This window comes from Hylobates moloch, unplaced genomic scaffold (genome assembly GCF_009828535.3).
Source record: "Hylobates moloch isolate HMO894 unplaced genomic scaffold, HMol_V3 SCAFFOLD_1, whole genome shotgun sequence".
Lineage (NCBI taxonomy): Eukaryota > Metazoa > Chordata > Mammalia > Primates > Hylobatidae > Hylobates > Hylobates moloch.
In genome coordinates, this window is record NW_026652276.1 from 164,543,837 (window position 1) to 164,565,236 (window position 21,400).

Below are 21,400 nucleotides of genomic sequence, written 5' to 3' on the forward strand. Positions count from 1 at the left end.
ACAATTTTGACATGTCAAGGACTGGATGGGGAGCTGGTTATGAAAGGCACGGAGAAGCAGCAGAGGTGGTCGACCAGAGACTTAAGATCAAGGCTGCCTTAATTTTTTTGTTAAAATAAAGTTCACACAGTATGAAATTTCCTTATTTAAACTGTATAATTTAATGGTTATTAGTATATTCACAAAATTGTGCAACCATCACCACTATCTAATTACACAACCTTTTCGTTACCCTCTCAAAAATCCTGTGCTTACTGGCAGTCACTCCCCATTCCCACCTCGCCTAGCCCTTGACAACCACTAATAATATGTTTTCTACTTACTTTCAAATAAATGGAATAATAAAAGATGTAGCCTTTTTGTCTCACTATTTTTACTTAGTTTAATATTTTCAAGGTTCAACAATGTTGTAGCATGTATCATTATGTCATTCTTTTTTATTGATGGATAAGATTTCATTGTACGGTTATGCATTACTTTTAATCCATTCATCAGTTGTTAGACTTTTTGTTTGTTTCCACTTTGGGTTATTATGAATAATGCTGCTACAAACATTTGTATACACTTGGCCCTCTGAATCCAGGAGTTCCACACCTGCATATTCAACCAACTGCTGATCAAAAATGTCCAAAGATATAAAATATCACAATTTTTAAAAATGTAATTTTTAAAAAATACAGTATAACAACAATTTATGTAACATTTACATTATATTAGGTATGATAAGTAATACAAAGATGTTTTAATTTATACAGGAGGATGTACATAGGTTATATGCAAATATTACACCAGTTTCTATAAAGTACTTGAGCATACTCAGGTTTTAGTAACTGGGAATGGAGGAATTCCTAGAACCAATCCCCCGAGGATATGGAGAGATAACTGTACACATTTTTGTGTAGACAGATAGTTTCAATTATCTTGAATACGTATCTAGGAGTGGAGCTGCTTGGTCACATGGTATGACCTGTCATTTGAGGACCTGTCAAATTATTTTCCAAAGTGTCTGTACCATTTTACATTCCCACTAGCAGTGTATTAGCATTCTAATTGCTTTACATCCTCCTCAACTTTTATTATCTGTTTATTTGATTATAGCATCCCAGTGAATATGAAGTGATATCTCACTTTGGTTTTGATTCATGTTTCTCTGATGGCTAATGATGTTGAGTATCTTTTTCTTGTGCTTACTGACCATTTGTAAATCTTCTTTGGAGAACATGCCTATTTGAATTTTTGTCCATTTTAAAATTGGGTTATTCATTTTTTTAAATGGTTGAGTTGTAAGAAATGTTTATAATTGTGGATATTAGAACTTTATCAAATATATGATTTGCAAATATTTTCATCCATTCTGTGGGCTGCCTTTTTACTTTCTTTATGGTGTATTTTGAAGTGCAAATATTTTCAATTTTAATAAAATCCAATATATCTATTTTTTCTTTGGTTGCTTGTGCTTTTGGTAATATCTCTAAAAAAATCATTGCCTAACCCAAGGACACAAATACTTAAACCTATGTTTTCTCCTAAGAGTTTTATAGTTTTAGCTCTCAGATTTATGTCTGTGTTCTATTTTGAGTTAATTTTTGTATATAATGTGAGGTAGGGGTCCAACTTCACTCTTTTGCCGGTGGATATCCAGTTTTCCTATGCTTAATTTTCTTAATGTTCAGAGATAAAATTGAACAGGGAAAAAGAGACAGGCTTCTGTCATGAATATTGATTTTCATTGATGCCACTTGCTCCAAGCAGGTGCTAAATCTGACAGACGAAGGATGGATTCAAGGAGAGAGACCCCATCACCTGCAAGCTTCCCAGGGGTTATGAAAGCTCTCAGAACACCTTCGCATGACTCCCACCACTAGCATGAGCAACACTAAAGTCCAACTGAATCAGTTAGATACTATACAATTTACATTCGGATACTCTGATTTCTGACAACAATGAATTATATATAGCCAACTTGATGTTTCTGTGCTTCATATTTAAGAAAAGTAAAAAAAAATGCAAAAAGAGCTGTACTACTTCTTTGACTTATAAAGGAATATGACAGCATTGGAGAACTGGCTTCAGACAGCCAAAGTTCTAGGTAAGATGGCTGCTGTGAGAATTCCATAGATGTCACCAGCTAATCCTCAAATAAAGGCCCATATCAGAGAATGTTATACTTTTTGTGCATATTACAAATATTGGAAGGTAAAGCTGCAAGAGAGATCTACTCTGAGATTAGTTGAATATTTTGTTTTAGTATGAGACTGCAAGAACGTGTACCAAGAGACAGAAGAGCCAGAATTAAAATACATTTCAGGAATTGAAGAAATTCTTGAGATTCCATAAACTGTGAATCACAAATAACACTCAGCAATGGTCTCTGAATAGCAATCACAGTATGTTTAATAACTGGATATTATAATGCTGATGGTACATTGGTTAGATCTGGTGGCAGGAGAGGAGTATAGGTAGATAAGGTGGCAGAGGCAGGAGCTTGAATCAGAAGCCAGAGTGTGACACTCAGAAGCCAGGAAACCGACAGGGGTCATTGCAATAATAGGCAGTTTCTAGAGCAGGAATGATTCCTGAAAGGCAAGCAGATAAAACCAGGAACAGATGTTGCTATGGTGTGAATGTGTCTCCTCCAAAATTTATATTGAAATTTAAACCCAATTGTAGTATTAAAAGATGGGGGTTTTTTGGAAAGTAATTACATCATGAAAGTTATTCCCTCATGAATTAATTAATGCCTGATGAAAGGGCTACAAGAAACTAGCTTAGGACCTTTTTGCCCGTCTGCCTTCTGCCATGTGAGGATACAGCATTTGCCCCTTTTGCCATGTGAGGGTGCAGCAATAAGGCCCTTACAAGACACCAAATGCCAGTACCTTGTTCTTGGACTTCCCAACCTTCAGAACTGTGAGAAATAAATCTATATTATTTATAAATTACCCAGCCTGTGATATTTAGTTATAACAGCACAAATGGACTAAGAAAGGTATTCTCAGAGACAAAGAATTATTTGGCCAGATGACAAAGTAGGTCGAGATCCCAAGGAATAAAAGAATATCTTCATATTCTTAGGCCAAGGATAAAATAATATCTATTAACTTTTATTCCTGCTATTCACATCACCATATTTCATCGTCAGATACATTAAAGATGCTGCCATAGATTTTCCTAGTACTCTAAAATTCCTTCAGGTGAGTTTCTGAAAGATGAGCCCCTCAGAATGAGAGTGATAATGGTGCTATTTTCTTCCTTCTACAATATTTTTACGTGGGTGGGATACAGTTTCCTGGATGAATGGCAAAGGAACTACTTTGGTCAACATTATATAAGCAACTGCAAATGATGGGAAAAGCACTATGCCAGATCATTATGATAGAGAGAGAATGAGGAGATAGAATACACCAGTCAAAAAGTAAATAGGAATAAAAGATAAGAGTGTAGTGGAGCAAAATGGCAGAATATGACTCTCCAGCAATTGTCCTCCCAGAGAAACATTAATTTGAATAACCATGCATGAAAATACCTTCATAAGAGCTAAGGAAAACAATGGAGCAATCATAGAACCTAGTTGTAGCACAATAATAAGAAAATACACATTGAAGAGGGCAAAAGGGACAGTTTTACATTACCCACATTACCAATGCCAGGTGGCACAGTATGAAGAGAGTTACTGTCAACTGGGGAGAAGGAGCGGAAAGGAAGCACAAGACTTTTCCTTGGATCCCAACACCAGGCTCATTAAAGTAAAATCCAGCACCAGGCAGGGCCCCAATACCCCAGATGCCAGCCTGGTACTTGCAAACTGAGCCTACAGACCTGCCCCAGCACCAGGCAGGATCCTGTAGCCTCCAGCTTTATGCCTGCAAGGTGGACTCAGTCTCTGATTCACACCACTATAATGCAGACTTCAGCAGACTCAGATTCCAGACAGCTCTCAGTGGCAGGAGATTCCAGACAGCTCTCAGCGGCAGGCAGGCTTCACTGCCAAGGGCTTCCAGCCTGCTGCAGCTGCCTCAGGCTTCATGCATACCCCAACACCACATCAGCCCCAGTGGACTGGGGCTTTGGAGCCATGCCAGATGGCCTGCCCAGAATCTCTGGGTAAGGTGAATGTGGAAGGGACTTACCAGACAAAGCTAGTCTGTGAAGACTGGAATAAGCACGTATATCCTTCAAATGCACAGACACTGATGCACGACCTTGAGAATCAAAAACAACCAGGCAAACATGACATTCCCAAAGGGTGAAAATAATGTGCCAGTGACTGACCCTACAGAAAAGGAGATATATGAACTGCCTGACAAAGAATTCAAAATAATTGTTTTGAGGATGCTTAGCAAACTTCAAGAAAATACAGAGAAACAATTCAATGAAATAAGGAAAACAATAAGTGACCAGAATAAGACATTTAACAGGGAGGCTGAAATGATTTTAAAAAACAAACAAAAATCCTGGAACTGAAAGATACAAAAACAAAATGAAAAATGGAACAGAGAACATCAACAGCAGAATTGATCAAGCAGAAGAACTTATGAACTTGAAGACAGGTAATTTGAAAATATAAGGGGAAATCTAATAAATATATTAATGTAATATATAATAAATACATTAATATATTATACATTAATTATTAATTATATATTATATGTTAATATAATATATAATGTGATAAATATGTTATTAAAATAATAAATATAATAACAATATAATGTAAGGGAAAAAAGAATAAAAAGGAATAAAGAAAGCTTATGGGATTCATAGAATAGAATTAAAGGGTAAATTTTGAGTCTCAGGAGTTTAAGAAGGAGTAAAAAAGATAAAAGGGTAGAAAGCTTATTTAAAGAAATACTATCATGAACCACATAATGATGTGTTTTGGTCAACAATGCATCATATGTATGATGGTGGCCCCATAAGATTATTAGAGTTGAAAAATTCCTATAACTTAGTGACATCACAGCTGTTGTAATATCATAGTGCAGTATATTAGACATGTTTGTGGTGTTATTGGTGTTTACAAACCCACTGCATTGCCAGTCATATAAAAGTATAGTACATATAATTACGTACAGTATATATTTGATAATGATAATAAATGACTATATTGGTTTATGTATTTACCGTACTTTTGATTGTTATTTTAGAGTGTACTCTTTCTACTTGTTAAAAAAAGTTTACTGTACAACAGGATGCAGTGTTATGCCAGCAGCAGCCACATACATCTCATGATTACTATGTCTCATTAATGCATCATTTTTTCTTGTGCTTGACTTAATCTCAAGTTATTTTCATCATGGCCCCTAAGCATACAAAATCCACTGCTAATGTTACCAGTAAGAGGCCATATCAAGTGATTGACCTGGAAATAAAGTTAAAAGTAATTAAGGACTACAAAGCTGGAAAATCAGTTATGACTATTGCTCACTAGTCAGGCCTGTCCCTTTCAGCCACAGCTATTATCTTGAAGAACAAGAACAAAGTGATGGAATCTGTTAAAGGATCTACTTCATTGAAGGCAACTAGACTAACAAATACTCAAGAAGGGCCTATATCAGATATGAAAAAATCTTCTAATGACCTGGATTGAAAACCAGGCATAGAATTGTATCCCTCTCAGGACCATAATGATCACAGCCAAAGCAAAAAGTTTGTGACATTGAAAGAAAAGGCTAGATGTGACTATGATGCTGAATTTACTGCTAGTCTAGGTAGTTTAAATGATTTAAGAATCTTTATTCACTACATACTGTGAAAGTGATGGGTGAGTCTGCAGGTGCTGATGTGAAGACAGTTGAAGAATTTTTAGAAACTCTGGATAAGCTGATTGTGGAGGAAAATTACTTGTCAGAGTAAATCTTCAGTATGGATGAAACCTCCCTATTGTGGAAACAATGCCTGAAAGGACTTACATCCATAAAAAGGCTAACTTAACATCACCTTTCAAGGCATTTAAGGACAGGATAACAGTCTTGTTTGGGGGCAATATTGCAGGCTACAAATTGAAACTCATCGTGTTCTTCACAGTGAGAACCCTAGAGTCTTCAATATCAATAAGCACACATTGCCAGTGTACTACAGGAACAATAAGAAGTCATGCATGACCCAGCTCCTCTTCCAAAGTGCTCTCCTGAATTGCAATGCCAACAAAATGAAAAATTCCTGTTTAGAGAATAACGTATCCGTCAAGACTTTATCATTAATAATGTTTCTGCACATACTCCTTTTATTGGTGATCTTCATCCCAAATAAAAGTGGTGTTTCTCCCTCAAAATACCACCTCTTTGATCCAACCAATGAATCAAAAAATTATAGCAGCTTTTGAGGCCTACTGCCTAATGAAGACCTTTACCCAAGCTATTGCTGCAACTAAAGAAGGCACTGAGAAGACACGGGTGCAATTCTGGAAATATTACAACATCTACGACTGTGTCAAGAACCTTGCTTGGGCTTAGAGTTATGTCACCAAGGAGTGTATGAATGACATCAGGAAAACACTCAAGCGTCTTCTCTATGACATCAAAGGATTTGGTAAGGATGAAGAAGCTACAAATGTCAACAAGGCTATGGTTGAGATGGCAAACCAACTTTTTCTTTTTTTTTCTGAGACGGACTCTCACTCTGTTGCCCAGGCTGGAGTGCACTGGTATGATCTTGGCTCATTGCAACCTCCGCCCCCTGGATTCAAGCGGTTCTCCTGCCTCAGCCTCCCAAGTAGCTGAGATGACAGGCGGCTGCCACCATGCCCTGCTAATTTTTGTATTTTTAGTAGAGATGGGGTTTCACCATCTTGGCCAGACTGGTCTTGAACTCCTGACCTCGTGATCCACCTACCTCGGCCTCCCAAAGTGCTGGGATTACAGGCGTGAGCCACCGCACCCAGCCAGCAAACCAAATTTAACCTGGGTTGGAATTAGGATGGCATGGAGGAATCCCTAGAGGTGATTCCCGAGGAACTGACTAATGAAGAGTTGTTAAACCTGAAACAGGAACACACAGCTGAAGAAGAAAATGAAAAGTGAAAAGTTTACAAAAATATTTTTCAGACCTCAACAGCAACCATAAAAATTTTGAAAATGAACCTTAACACCAAAATGTTTTCATTAACAGAAAGGAATGTCTGTAGTACATTATCTGCTTACAAGCCAATGTATGATGAAAAAAAGAAACTGCCATCGACATATTTCTGAAAAGTGTGACATTTCTAATGAAGAGCCTCAGCCAGGTCCTTCAGGAGGTATTCCAGAAGAAGACATTGTTATCATAGGATATTACAGCTTCATGTGTACTATTGACCCTGAAGACCATCCAGTGGGACAAAATGTGGAGGTGAAAGACAGTGATATTAATGACCCTCACACTGTGTATGCTTAGGCTAATGTGCATGTTTATGTCACAGTTCTTAACAAAAAAGTTTAAAAAGGAAAAAAAAGTTAAATAGAAAAATCTTACAGAATAAGAATATTAAAAAATATATTTTTGTACTGCTGTAGAATGTATTTGTGTTTTAAGCTAAATGTTATCACAAAAGAGTCAACAAGGTAAAAAGATTACAAAGTTTATGAAGTAAAAAAGTTACAGTAAACTGAGGTTAATTTACTATTGAATAAAGGAAAAAAATTATAAATTTAATACAGGCTAAGTGTAGTATTTATAAAGTCTATGGTGTACAGTAATGTCCTAGACCTTCACATTCACTTACCACTCACTCACTAACTAACCCAGAGCAACTTCCAGTCCTATAAGCTCCATTCATGGTAAGTTCCTATACAGGTATACCATTTTTTATCTTTTATACCATATTTTTACTGTACCTTTTTCATGTTTAGATATGGTTAAGATACACAGATATTTATCATTGTTCTACAACTGCCTATAGTATTCAATATAGTAACATGCCATACAGGTTTGTAGCCTAAGAGCAATAGGCTATACCCTATCACCTAGGAGCATCATAGGGGATATATGCCATCAACGCTTGTGTAAGTACATTCTATGATGTTTTCTCAATGGCAAAAATCACCAAACAATGCTTTTCTCAGAACATATCTCCATCATTAAGCAACACATGACTTTAATAGCAGAAAGCTTTCCAAATTTGGAGAAAAATGTAAATATCCAGGTACAGGACGATCAATGGTCTCCAGTCAGATTCAATCCAAACAAAGCTACCCAAAGTAATCTTGCAATCAAACTGTCAAAAACCAAAGACAAAGAGAGGATTCTGAAGATAGAAAGGGAAGCAAATAACATATAAAGGATTTTGAATATGACTAGCAGCAAATTTCTCAGCAGAAATTGTACAGATCAGGAGACAGTGGGATGATATATTCAAAGTATGAAAGGGAAAAAAAATCTGCGAACTAAGAACATTGTATCCAGCAAAACTGTCCTTCAGAAATGAAGTATAAATAAAGATTTTCCCAAACAAAAACTGAAGGAGTTCATCACCATCAGACCTGTTTTACAAGAAAAACTGAAGGGAGTTCTTCAAGCTGACAGAAAAGGATGCTAATGAAAATAAAATTAAGTTTAGCCTAAAGCTGTCTCCTTATATATTTTAAGTTCTGCCTAATGGTTCCTTCACACATAGTGAACAGCAACCTATCTGGATGTGTAAATAGACTGTAACCTACTCTTTGTACCTATCACCAAGCTTTGGCCAATAAAAGGTAGCCAACTGTTTATATTGTGTTCAATTGTGGCATGCTGAGCTGTAGCCAATTCATCTGTTTCTGTACCTTACTTCCATTTTCTGTATGTCACTTTTTTTTTTTTTGCAAATCCTCTCCAATCATGCAGCAGCATAAAGTTGCTCTGAATCTATTCTGGTTCAGGGGCCTACCTGATTTGTGAACTGTTCTTTGCTCAATTAAACTGTATCAAATTTAATTTGTATAAAATTTTTATTTTAACACGAGTAACACAAAAACATCTGAAACTAAGAAACTCACTGTTAAAAGTGAGTTAAGTGCACAGTCAAATTCAGAATCATCTAATACTGCAATGGTGGTGTGAAAATCACTAACATTTTTAACATGAAGGTTAAAAGACAAAACTATTAAAAATAACAAGAGAAACAATAATTTGTTAAGGGATATGCAATAAAAGAAAATACATATTGTGACACAGAGTCAAAATGTGGAAGGAGAGTGTAGTAGAAGTACAGAGTTTTCTTCTTGCAATCAAAATTCAGTTGTTATCACCTTAATATAATATAAAATATCTATACCTATGTTTGCTGTAAGCCTCATGGTAACCATAAAGCAAAAACCTATAGTAGATACACAAAAAATAAAAAGCATGAAATAAGAACATACCACCAGAGAAAATCACTTAACCACAAAGGAACACAGCAAGACAGGAAGAAAAGAACAGAGGGTCTACAAAACAAGTAAAAAATAATTAACAAAATGATAGTAGAATATTTTTATCTATCCATTATTATCTTGAATATAAATGGATTAAATTCTCCAATCAAAAGACATAAGTGGCTGAAAGGATAAAAAATACGCTGCCTACAAGAGACTCACTTCACTTGTAAGGACACACACAGACTGAAAGTGAAGAGATGAAAAAAATATATTCCATGCAAATATAAACCAAAAGAGGGAGGAGTAGCTATATATGTTAGATATGTTAAAATAGACTTTGAGTCAAAATGTAAAAAGAGACAAAGAAGGTCATCATATAAGGATAAAGGGATCAATTCCACAGTTGGTATATCCATAACAATTATAAATGTATATGGACCTAACATGGGAATATCTACATATAGAAAGCAAATATTAATAGATCTGAAGAGAGAGATAGGCTGCAATAAAATAATTGTAGGGGACATCAACATCCCACTATTGGCAGACAGAAAATCAATAAAGACACATAAGGTTTAAATTACACAATAGACCAAATAGACCTAGCACACATAAATGGAACATTCCATCCATCCATCAGCTTCTTCTCAACTGCACATTCTTCTCAACTGCACATGGAACATTTTCTAGAAAAGATCATTGTTAGGCCACAAAAAAAGTCTTAATAAATCTAACGTCTGATTTTATTTTGTGCTATTATAACAGAGTACCACAAACTGGCTAATTTATAATGAACAGCAATTTATTGGCTCACAGTTCCGGAGGCTGGGATGTCTAAGATTGAGGATCAAGGGACCAAATATGGCAAGAGCTTTCTTGCCATGTCATCCTCTGGTAGAAGGGCAAGAAGAGGGTAAGAGAGACAAAAGGGAGCTGAACTTGTCCTTTTATAAGGAATCCACTCTTATAATAACAAACCCATTCCCATGATAATGACATTTATCTATTCATGAAGGAAAGGCTCTCATGACTTAATGACCTCTTAAAGATCTCACTTCTTAACACTGTCACAATGGCAATTAAATTTCAACATGAGTTTAGGAGACAAACATTTAAACCATAGCATCTAAAAAGACTAAAATCTTATCAAGTATCTTTTCTGACCACAATGGTATAAAACTAGAAGTCAATAACAGAAGGAATTTCAGAAAATTCACAAATACATGAAAATTAAACAATATCCTGCTGAGCAACCGAAGGGTCAAAGAAGAAATTAAAAGAGAAATGTAAAAACTTCTTGAGACAAACAAAAATGGAAACACAACACACAAAAACTTATGGAATAAATGTTTATAGCAATAAATATCTACATCAAAAAAGAAGAAATTAAATAATCTAATGTTTCACCTTAAGGAACTAGAAAAACTAGAAGCTCAAAGCTAATAGAAGGAAATAAAAATTAGAGAAGAGACCGGGTGCGGTGGTTCATGCCTGTAATCCCAGCACTTCAGGAGGCCAAGGCGGGCGGATCACCTGAGGTCAGGAGTTCAAGACCAGCCTGGCCAAAATGGTGAAACCCCATCTCTACTAATAATACAAAAATCAGCTGGGTGTGGTGGCGGGCACCTGTAATACTCGCTACTCGGGAGGCTGAGGCAGGAGAATCGCTTGAACCCAGGAGGCAGAGGTTGCAGTGAGCCAAGATTGTGCCACTACCTCCAGCCTGGGCAACAAAGTGAGACTCCATCTCAAAATAATAATAATAATAAATAAATTAGAGAAGAAAAATAAAGACTAGAAAAACAATACAAAAGATAGATGAAGAATTAATGTTTTTGAAAAGATAAACAAAATTGACAAACTTTTAGCTGGGCTAACTAAGGAAAAAAGAGAAGACTTAATAAATAAAATTAAAAATACAAAAGAAGATATTATAACTGGTAAAACATAAATACAAAGAATCATAAGGGAATATTATGAACAATTATATGACAACAAATAGAATAACCTAAAAGAAATGGATAAATTCCTTGACATCTACAATCTACCAAAAAATTAATTATGAAGAAACAGAAAATCAGAAGAGGCCAATAATGAGTAAGGAGATTGAATCAGTAATAAAGAAGTCTCCAATCAAAGAAAAGCCCAGGGCTTATTACCTTCACTGCTGAATTCTAACAAACATTTAAAGAAGAACTAATACCAACTTTTTCTCTGTTACAAAAAACTGAAGAGAGGGATACTTCCAGACTCATTTTATGAAGCCGGCATTACCTTGATACCAAAGCCAGATAAAAATGTTATTGAAAAAAGAAAACTGGCTGGGCGTGGTGGCTCACACCTGTAATCCCAGCACTTTGGGAAGCCAAGGCGGGTGGATCACCTAAGGTTGGGAGTTCGAGACTAGCGAGACCAACATGGAGAAACCCTGTCTCCACTAAAAATACAAAATTAGCCAGGTATGGTGGCGCATGCCTCTAATCCCAGCTAGTCGGGAGGCTGAGGCAGGAGAATCACTTAAACCCAGGAGGCAGAGGTTGCAGTGAGCCGAGATCATGCCATTTCACACCAGCCCGGGCAACAAGAGTGAAACTCTGGTCTAAAAAAAAGAAAACTATAGTCAAATATCTCTGATGAACACAGATGCAAAAATCCTCAACAAAATACTAGCAAATCAAATTCAATAGCACACTATAAAGACCATTCACTATGATTAAGTGGGATTCATCCCAGAGATGCAAAGATAGTCCCATTTTTGTAAATCAATACAGTAGCCCCTCCTTATCCAAGGTTTTGCTTTCCACAGTTTCAGTTACCCACAGTCAACTGTGATCCAAAAATATTAAACATAAAATTCCAGAAATAAACAATTCATAAGTTGCAAATTGCACCCTGTTCTGAAAGCATGATAAAATCTTGTGCTGTCCCACTTCATCCTGCCTGGGACATCAATCGTCCCTTTGTCCAGCATATCCATGCTGTATATACTACCCACAAATGAGTCCGTTAGTATTCATCTCAGTTATCAGATCAAATGTTGTGATATTGGCCAGGCATGGTGGCTCATGTCTGTAATCCCAACACTTTGGGAGGCCAAGTCTGGGGGATTGCTTGAGGCCAGGGGTTTGAGACCAGCCAGGGCAACAAAGTGAGACCTCTTCTGTTCAAAAAATCAAAAAATTAGCCAGGTGTGGAGGGTACACTGTGGTCCCAGCTGCACGGCAGGCTGAGGCAGGAGGATCGCAGGAGGTCTAGGTTGCAGTGAGCTGCATTCACAAACACTGTACTCTAGCCTGGGTGACAGAGTGAGACCCTGTCTCAAGAAAAAAAAAGGTTGTGATATTACAGTGCTTTTGTTCAAATAACCCTTATTTTACTTAATAATGGCCCCAAAGCACAAGAGTAGTGATGCTGGCAATTTGGTTATGTCAAAGAGGAACTGTAAAATGTTTCATTTATGTGAAAAGGTACACATTCTCAATAAGGAAAGAAGAAAAATCACATGGTGGGTCTGCTAAGTTCTATGGTAAGAATGAATCTTTTATCTGTGAAATTGTGTAGAAGGAAAAGGAAATCCATGCTAGTTTTGCTGACAGATCTTAAACTGCAAAAGTTATGGCCACAATGCATGACACATGCTTAGTTAAGATGGAAAAGGCATTACATTTGTGTGTGTGGCAGGGAAACATGAACAGAAACATGGTCTGACTGGTAATTGGACTCATACTATCCATGGTTTCAGGCATTCACTGACAGTCTTGAAACATATCCTCCACACAGAAGAGAGGACTACTATAGATGTACAAAAACTTTTCTGATCATTTCAATAGATGCAAAAAAGCAGTTGGCAAGATTCAACACCCTTTCAAGATAAAAACTCTCAATAAATTAGGTATAGAAGGAATGCACCTGCACATAAAAAGGCCATATATGACAAACCCACAGCAAACATCATACTCAATAGGGAAAAGTTGGAAGCTTTTCCTCAAAGATCTGGTACAAGGCAAAGATATGGACTTTCGCTACTTCTATTCAGCATAGTCCTGGAAGTCCTAGCAAAACAATTAGGCAAGAGAAAGAAACAAAAGGGACCCAATCTGAAAAGAATAAGTTAAATTGCTCCCATTTGCAGACAACATAATCTTTTATATAGAAAACCGTAAAGACTTCACTAAAAAATCTTCAGAAATAATAAACAAATGCAGTTAACTTGTAGGATGCAAAGTCAATATACAAAAATTAGTAGCATTTCTATACACTAACAGTGAACTGAGTAAAAAAATCAAGAAAACAATTTACAATAGAGACCAAAATAATACAGCACTTAAGAATAAATCTAACAAAGATAAAAGTTCTCTGTACTGAAAACTATAAAATACTGATGAGAGAAATTGAAGAAGACACAAATAAATTGATAGATATTCCATGCTTATAGATTGGAAGAATTAATATTGTCAAAATGTCCATATTACTCAAAGTGACCTGCAAATTCTATGTAATCTCTATCAAAATACCAGTGAAATTTTTTACAGAACTAGGAAAAACAATCCTAAAATTCATATGAAACCACAAAAGACCCCAAATAGTTAAAGCAACATTGAGCAAAAAGAACAAAGCTGAAGGCATCACACTACCTGACTTCAAAATATACTACAAACCTTAAGTAATCAGAACAGCATGGTACTGGCATAAAAACATACATACAGACCAATGGAACAGAACTGAGAGCCCAGAAATAAATCTACACATTTACAGCCAACCAATTTTTTATGCAGGTGGCAAGAACACACTATAGGGAAAGAACAGTCTTTGCAACAAATGGTGTTGAAAAAACTGGATATCCACATGCAGAAGAATAAAATTAGACCTTTATCTTACACCATATCCAAAAAACTCCCTCAAAATTGATTAAAGACTCAATAGTAAAATACGAAACTACTATAAGAAAACCTAACAGAAAAGCTCCGTGACATTGTTCTGGACAAGGATTTTTGGGAAATGACCTCAAAAGCACATGCTGCAAAAGCAAAAACAGACAAATAGAGTTACATCAAACTGAAAAGCTTCTCCACAGAAAAAGAAACAATCAACAGAGTAAAGAGACAATGTACAAAATGGGAGAAAATATTTGCAAACTTACATCTGATTAAGGGATAATAGCCAAAATATATAAGGAACTCAATTTAATAGCAAGAAAACAATAACCAGATTTTGAAATGGACAAAGGATCTGAGTAGACATCTCTTTAAAGAAGACATACAGATGGTCAATGAGTATCTGAAAAAATGCTCAACATCATTAATCATCAGGGAAATGCAAATTAAAAACTACAATGAGCTATCACCTTATACACGTTAGAATGGCTATGATCAGAAGGACAAAAGACAGCAAATATTGGCAAGATTGTGGAGAAAAGGGAACCCTTGCACACAGTTGGTGGTACTGTACATTAGCATAGCCATTATGGCAAACAGTATAAATGTTACTCAAAAAATTAAAAATAGAACTTCCATATGATCCAGCAATCCCACTACTAGATAAATATCCAATGAAAATAAAATGAGTATGTCAGAGAGGTATTTGTACCCCCATGTTCACTGCAGCATCATTCACAATAGCCAAGATATGAAATCAACCTATGTGTTTATCAAAAGATGAATAGATAAGGAAAATGTGGCATAACAATGGAATACTATTCAGCCATAATAAAGACAATCCTGTCATTTGCAACGATACAGATGAAACAGGAGCGCATTTTGTTAAGTGAAATAAGCAAGGTACAGAACAAGTACTGTATGAGTTCATTCATGTGGAATCTTAAAAGGTTGATGTCATAAAGTAGACAGTAGGAAGGTAAGGTTATCAGGGGCTGGGGCAGTTGAGGAGGGAAAGATGGGAGATGTTGGTCAAAGGATACAAAATTTCAGTTATATAGGAAAAGTAAGTTCAAGAGATCTATTGTATAACATGATGACTATAGGTAATAACAGTATACAGATGTTTCTGGACTTACAATTGGGCTTCATTCCAATAAACCCATTGTAAAGTAAAAAAAAAAAAACAAAACTGTAAGTCAAACACCAGTGTAAATCAGGGACCATTTGTATTGTGTTACTGAAAAATGGTAAGATGGTGAATGTTAAGTGTTCTCACCATAACCATGATAACTATGTGAGGTAATGCATATGCTAATTAGCTATATTTAGTTACTCCACAATGCATATATAATTCAATACATCATGTTGTATATGGTAAATACATACAATTTTATTTGTAAATTAAAAAATAAAATTTAAAAAAGAAGAAAAGGTAGCATATAATAAGAGCCAACATCAGTAAGTCACATAAGTAAGGCAGGAGAGTATAATGGGTGGATTATTGTGGATAAGTGAAATAGAATTTCATAGAGAATAGAAGCTCTGTTGTGAATTTCAAGGATAGGCAGGAATCAGTTAAGTGGAAAGGAATGGGGACAACATCCTAGAGAGATCTCCTGGCATATACAAAGATCTGGAGACTAAATTCACATTTTATGTCTGAGAGACAAGGTTTTCAGAATAGAAGTTTTGATTTAAGAGCAAGAGGAGATAAATTTAGAGAGGTATATTGAGGCCAGATTAGTAGAGGGTTTTAAGTATCAGGTTAAAGAATTTGGACTTTATGCTGTAGACAGTGAGGAATTATTAAAAGTTGCTGGGTAAGACATTGGCAGCTGCAAGACAACATTTAAAACATGTTTGTATAGAAACTATGTAAAAAAATAGAGTCTAAACCCTTCTCTGACAAATGAGGGGCCAATGTTAGGTGTGGAAAGTCACTGGACCTTAGAAGCTGAGTGTGGAGAAAATGGAATTGAGAAAGAATCTACAAGCAAACGGGGATGGTTGGGTAGGTTTAGGAACAAAACCGAATCCAGGATAAACAATTCAAAGGGAGCAGCCAGAGAAAAGATTTGTGATTGATGGTCTAACAAAGTGTGTAGATTTGGTCCAGGGTGATGAGAAAGCACTAAGTGGCAACAGCACTGGAATGGAAAGAATGCTGCAAATTGGAGACTTTGGAAAAGAATTTAGGGCAGATCTTAGTTTACTTGATACAGAGGGTGAAGAAAAGGAAACAAATTATAGATTATTTCAAAGGTTCACACCTTGTAGGAAGAAAAGTGACTGGTGTAACTGGAAGACATAAAGAAATCTAGAGAAATACCTTTTCTTTGGGGTTAACAAAATGCATACTTGGTGGATGAGTTTGTGATAAGGGCTTTTCTGATCATAAGAAATGTAGGACCAAAGGTCAGAGAAGACAAAATTCAAAATGAGGACCTGGGAGCCACCCAATGGAGTCACAGAGAAAATGTTGGATCTATAGAAAAAGAGAATGTAGAAAGCTAATGGCACAGGAACTCATGTAATATGACAGACATTTTACAATGACAGAGTTAATTTGTTTTTCAACTACTGAATTCTAATGTAATGAGGTGTCAAGGTGTGACATCTGAAGGACTGATTCTTAGCGAGTTGGGTATGGGATACCACATGGAGGAATGGTGAGCATGGGGCACCACACTGAGGACATGAACCTGGCCTTGTGGCCCCCTTCGTCACACACACACACACACACACACACACACACACACACACACACACACAGATTTATCATTTATGTTCAGAATGGGTGTTTTTCTCCAAGTACTGAGAAACAGCTTGATGGTTGACCCTTTCTGACTACCTCAAGAAGGATGAGCTTCCATTCTTCTATGTTCACATTTAAAAAGTCATTTTAGGAAGTATTTATTTCATTTCCATGGTATTTGCTTCTTACTGTGCAGAGATATTAGTTTGGCAGCAAAAGCATTTTTCCTGAACAGAAGCAAATGTCAAGTCTGGCTCAATCAATAGGCACAACCAAAGGGTTAGCTTTGAATTTCATAACACAAGTAAATTTCTAGGATGAGAGAAGAATCAAAATAGTCACGATTACAATAGAACTTGGCAACACTGGAAAAGGTTCTGTTATTAAGGGCTCACTTTACAAAGGACATTAAAAGTTCAGAATAATAAGGACAGAAGTTACAGAAGTGAGTTTTCTCCAATAATATATAAAAATGACAATGATTATATTAAAAATTATATAGGAATGACCTTTTACTACCTTGATACTTATGAACAAGCTTCCATAGAATTTGTACCAACATAAAACTATAAAATTATAGAATTCTTCAAGTCACTGGTTACCAAAGTATAAGCACACCTCCTTAACAATTGGCCTACATCTTTCCGAAATTGAATGAAAAAGAAATATTGTTTTTTGAAAATCCAGTTGCTACTGTGGAATGGAAAATGCCCTATAATTACTTACTCAAGATTCTTGAGGGCAGAGAACAAACATTTGGTGATAGAAGCTTCTCAAGAAATGTTTAGGGACAAATAAATGATTATTACAAATGGTGAGCAAAATGCTTCCTTCCTCTCTTGTGAAAAAATTTTGATTGGTTCTGTTAAAACCAATTTATAACAGTTCTTCATGGGTCAGAATATAAATCTATATTATAGATTCTGAAATCCATTTTGCTACTACACTTTGACACACCCACATATTACAAGATGCTGTTTCATATTTCAATTTCTGTGGAAAGTGTGATTGAATGTTACTGAAGAGGCAGAGGTTGTCAACTTGCTCAAAGAATTCAACAGGCATTATTCTCAAGAACATACCAGGCATTGTCACATGACAAACCTTGAAAATTAATTCAAATCAGATATCTAAACATTATGCATAAGAATATTTGACAAAGCTTGGAGAATAAGCCAAATGAAGGTCTTTCTTCATTAAAGGCTAATAGGGTTACATCTGTTCTGTTAGGCAAATGGCAAAAACTTTAAAATGTAAAAAGACCTCTAGAACTTTCCTAGTTAGATTTTCTATAATACCTATCACCACCTTGAGGATTATATGCTTCTCTCATTTCTTTATATAGTTGGTTTTACTTCTATTCTTGACAGACTGATCTCTTTATTTCACCATAGCAGTTTGGAATGGTGCCTGGTAGACTCGAGAGTAATACACATTCTCTCTGTCAGCCAAGAATGCAAAGAAGACAGTTTAGAGAAAGAAGAGGTCACCACCTACTAATGAAACCACCTTTGCAAAAATTATAACAGTGAGAAAATTATGACAGTGAAAGAGATCTGATCTGACCAAATCTCATCTTGCCTTTAACCTTCAAACTGTACTTGGTCATTCCTGGGCTTGGGCCAAACTACTTTGGAATAAATTTAGTTTATAATTTAAATGAAAATAGCCATTTCCCAAAATTATACTACTGTTATAAAACTAATGAAAGACCATCAGGTTAGGAAAATGAGAGGGGCCTGAATTCTGCTAAGATGTAGGGATAGTTAAACGATTACCAGCCATTATTCTGGAGGTCACAAGATTTGCAACTTCCCCAATTCACTATTGTACAATCTAAGATTGGCCTTTTAAAATGTCTTTTTTAGGCTTCTGCATTTCTGACAATCTGATGGCACCACCCAGACCCTGGACTCTTGGTTCCACCAGTCCATCCTGGGGGCCCCACCCAGAAAACAGACTCAGTGGTTGAGGACCATTTTCCACACCCCTATGATTGCACCCCCAATCAATCAGAAGCACCCATTCCTCTACCCACCCCCCGCCCAACCCACTAAACTATCCTTAAAACACCCTAGCCTCCGAATTTTGCAGAAGACTGTGTGAGTAGTAACTCTGTCTCCCATGTGGCATAGCAGGCCTTCATCAATTAAATTCTTTATTGCAATGCCTTGGTCTCAGTGAACTGGTTTTGTCTGTGCAGCAGGCAGGAAGAATCCCTGGGCAAGTACATTAACAGTGTCTCTCAAACACTGAAAATAAAATCTAAGTTCTTTCTTCTGTGAAGGAACAGCCAAATCCTTGCCCACAGCTTCATGGTTTTCCTTCATTCTCTTTGCTTCCTAATATTTTTAAAAATTTTATCAAGAGTTTGATATACTAGTATGTAAAGGATATATAATCATGAGGCTTCTGAAGCCAATAAATATTCCATAAGGTACTAGGTTTAATAATTTGGAGTGAAGGGCCACAAAATACCCTCATTGCTCATTGATATCTACATAAAGTTGAGAATCTTTTCTTCTCTCCCAGCCCTGCTCTTCTTATGTTGTTCTCAGCCCATCTTCTGGAAGACTGGTAATCTTATGGGAACATTTGCATTTATGTTCTCTTCATAAGACACACCAAAAAACATTTTAAACATAATCCCTCCCTCAAATTTTCCCACTGCAGTTCCAATTTTCAATGACATATTTATTCATTTCCAAGCTATAGAAGTTCTTTCTCTCCTGTGATCCTTTAACTTACTCTTCTTATCCTGTTATTTCATCTTTCCCTTTCAGTATCTTCGATTCACCTAATCTATTATAATGGCCTAAGAAAGAAAGCAAAGCATTTTTGGTACTTCCATATGTATTTGCCTGGTAAAAAGACAAGCTGAGTTGCACTTATTTTCTCATTTTATTTACAATTTTCTTGAAGTTATTTTTTTTTCTGAAAGCCATATTATCTCTCTTTTTTTTCTCTCTGCTGCCATTTGCTTTGCTAATCACATAGTTAACATACAAACCAGAATCAAGTGACACATTTGTGTTTCTGGCCAAAATGGTGTAATAGAGACCAAATTTACCCAGAAACCTGAAATTTAAAATATGTAATGCTGAATAAAAAAACTTACAGGCTACTAGAGGTCAGGCAATGAGGAACAGTGATACATGAGGGAGGGACACAAGCAAGAGGAGCCTTACAACTGCCCCAAGTTACAGCATTGAGAGAGTTTCCAGGCCATGGTGCAGGGAGGAAACTCAGGTGAAATCGAGCAGACTCTCTAAGTTGTAGCGACAGAGTTGAGAGTCCAGGGAGACCTGGCAGTTAGAATTCACAGGAAAATACAGCAGAGAGAAGAAATCTGCACAAAAGAAAACTCAGAAGTTTGCCTTTGAGAATTCAGCTCAGCATTGATCAGTACATTTATGTGAAGAAACTACCTGAGGCCAAGGAAAGAATGACCTGAAAACAATTACAGATAAAGTTCTGGGCATTTACACAGGAATAGGAATAGTTTCTGTTCACAGCAGTCAAACTGGAAAACCTTAAGATCTATGGCGCAATGTGTAGAACACATGTAAGGGACTTGCTTCAGTAGCAGGAATTAGCCCTAAGCTGAGCACTGCTCCTGTCCCAACTAAAAAATCTTAAAAGCAAGACCTTAAAAGATAAAACTTGGTCAAAGTTAATTTACTATATCTCAGAACAAATTACAAGAAAATTATAGAAATTCAAGTATCTGAAACCTAAAAAAAAATTCACAATGTCTGATATAAATAAAAAATTACCAAACATGCAGGAGTACTTCAGCAATAAAACAGAATAGGAGGATGAGAACTCTCACTCCACCCACAGAGCATCAAATAAACAGCTATACATGAATCGATATCCTCTGAGAAAAATACAGAAACTAATGGAGTGATTTCTGTATACTGGATGGCTGAGAAAATTCCCACTTCAGCACAGGTAATGTAATGCCCAAACTTGTTTTTTCCTTTATTCACCTAGCCTTGTTTCTCCCTTAGCTAAGAGAACCAGACAAACTCCATCTTGGCTCTTTCACTGGCAGCCCCTTCCTCAAGGATTTAACTTGTGCGAGCTGACTCCCAGCACATCCAAGAATGCAATTAACTGATAAGATACTGTGGCAAGCTATATCCACAGTTCCCAAGAATTCATCTGATTGATAACGCCCAAAGCCCCGCGTCTATAACCTTGTAATAGTCTTAAAGCCCCTGCACCTGGAACTGTTTACTTTCCTGTAACCATTTATCCTTTTAACTTTTTGACTACTTAACTTCTGTAAAATTGTTCTAACTAGACCCCTCCCCCCTTCCTAAACCAAGGTATAAAAATTAATCAAGCCCCTTCCTCGGGACCGAGAGAACTTTGTGCATTAGCCGTCTCTCGGTCACAGGCTAATAAAGGACTCTTAATTAGTCTCAAAGTGTGGCGTTTTCCTAACT

The 21,400-nt window shown here is 36.3% G+C and overlaps 1 protein-coding gene and 1 long non-coding RNA gene across 13 annotated transcripts in view; one reads left to right on the top strand and one right to left on the bottom strand.

The window, feature by feature from the left end:
• The window catches only part of DYNC1I1 (dynein cytoplasmic 1 intermediate chain 1), a 316,271-nt gene that overhangs the window by 231,905 nt on the left and 62,966 nt on the right, over positions 1–21,400 (bottom strand). The gene's annotated exons all lie outside the window — the stretch shown is intronic.
• Positions 14,452–19,568, top strand: LOC131380684 (uncharacterized). 2 transcript variants are annotated; one of them, XR_009208770.1, is made up of 4 exons: positions 14,452–15,254; positions 17,634–17,760; positions 18,395–18,474; positions 18,815–19,568. It is a non-coding gene; the product is annotated as an uncharacterized LOC131380684 (long non-coding RNA). The 2 variants fall into 2 exon arrangements; XR_009208771.1 differs by lacking the exon at positions 18,815–19,568 and having other exon boundaries at positions 18,395–18,792.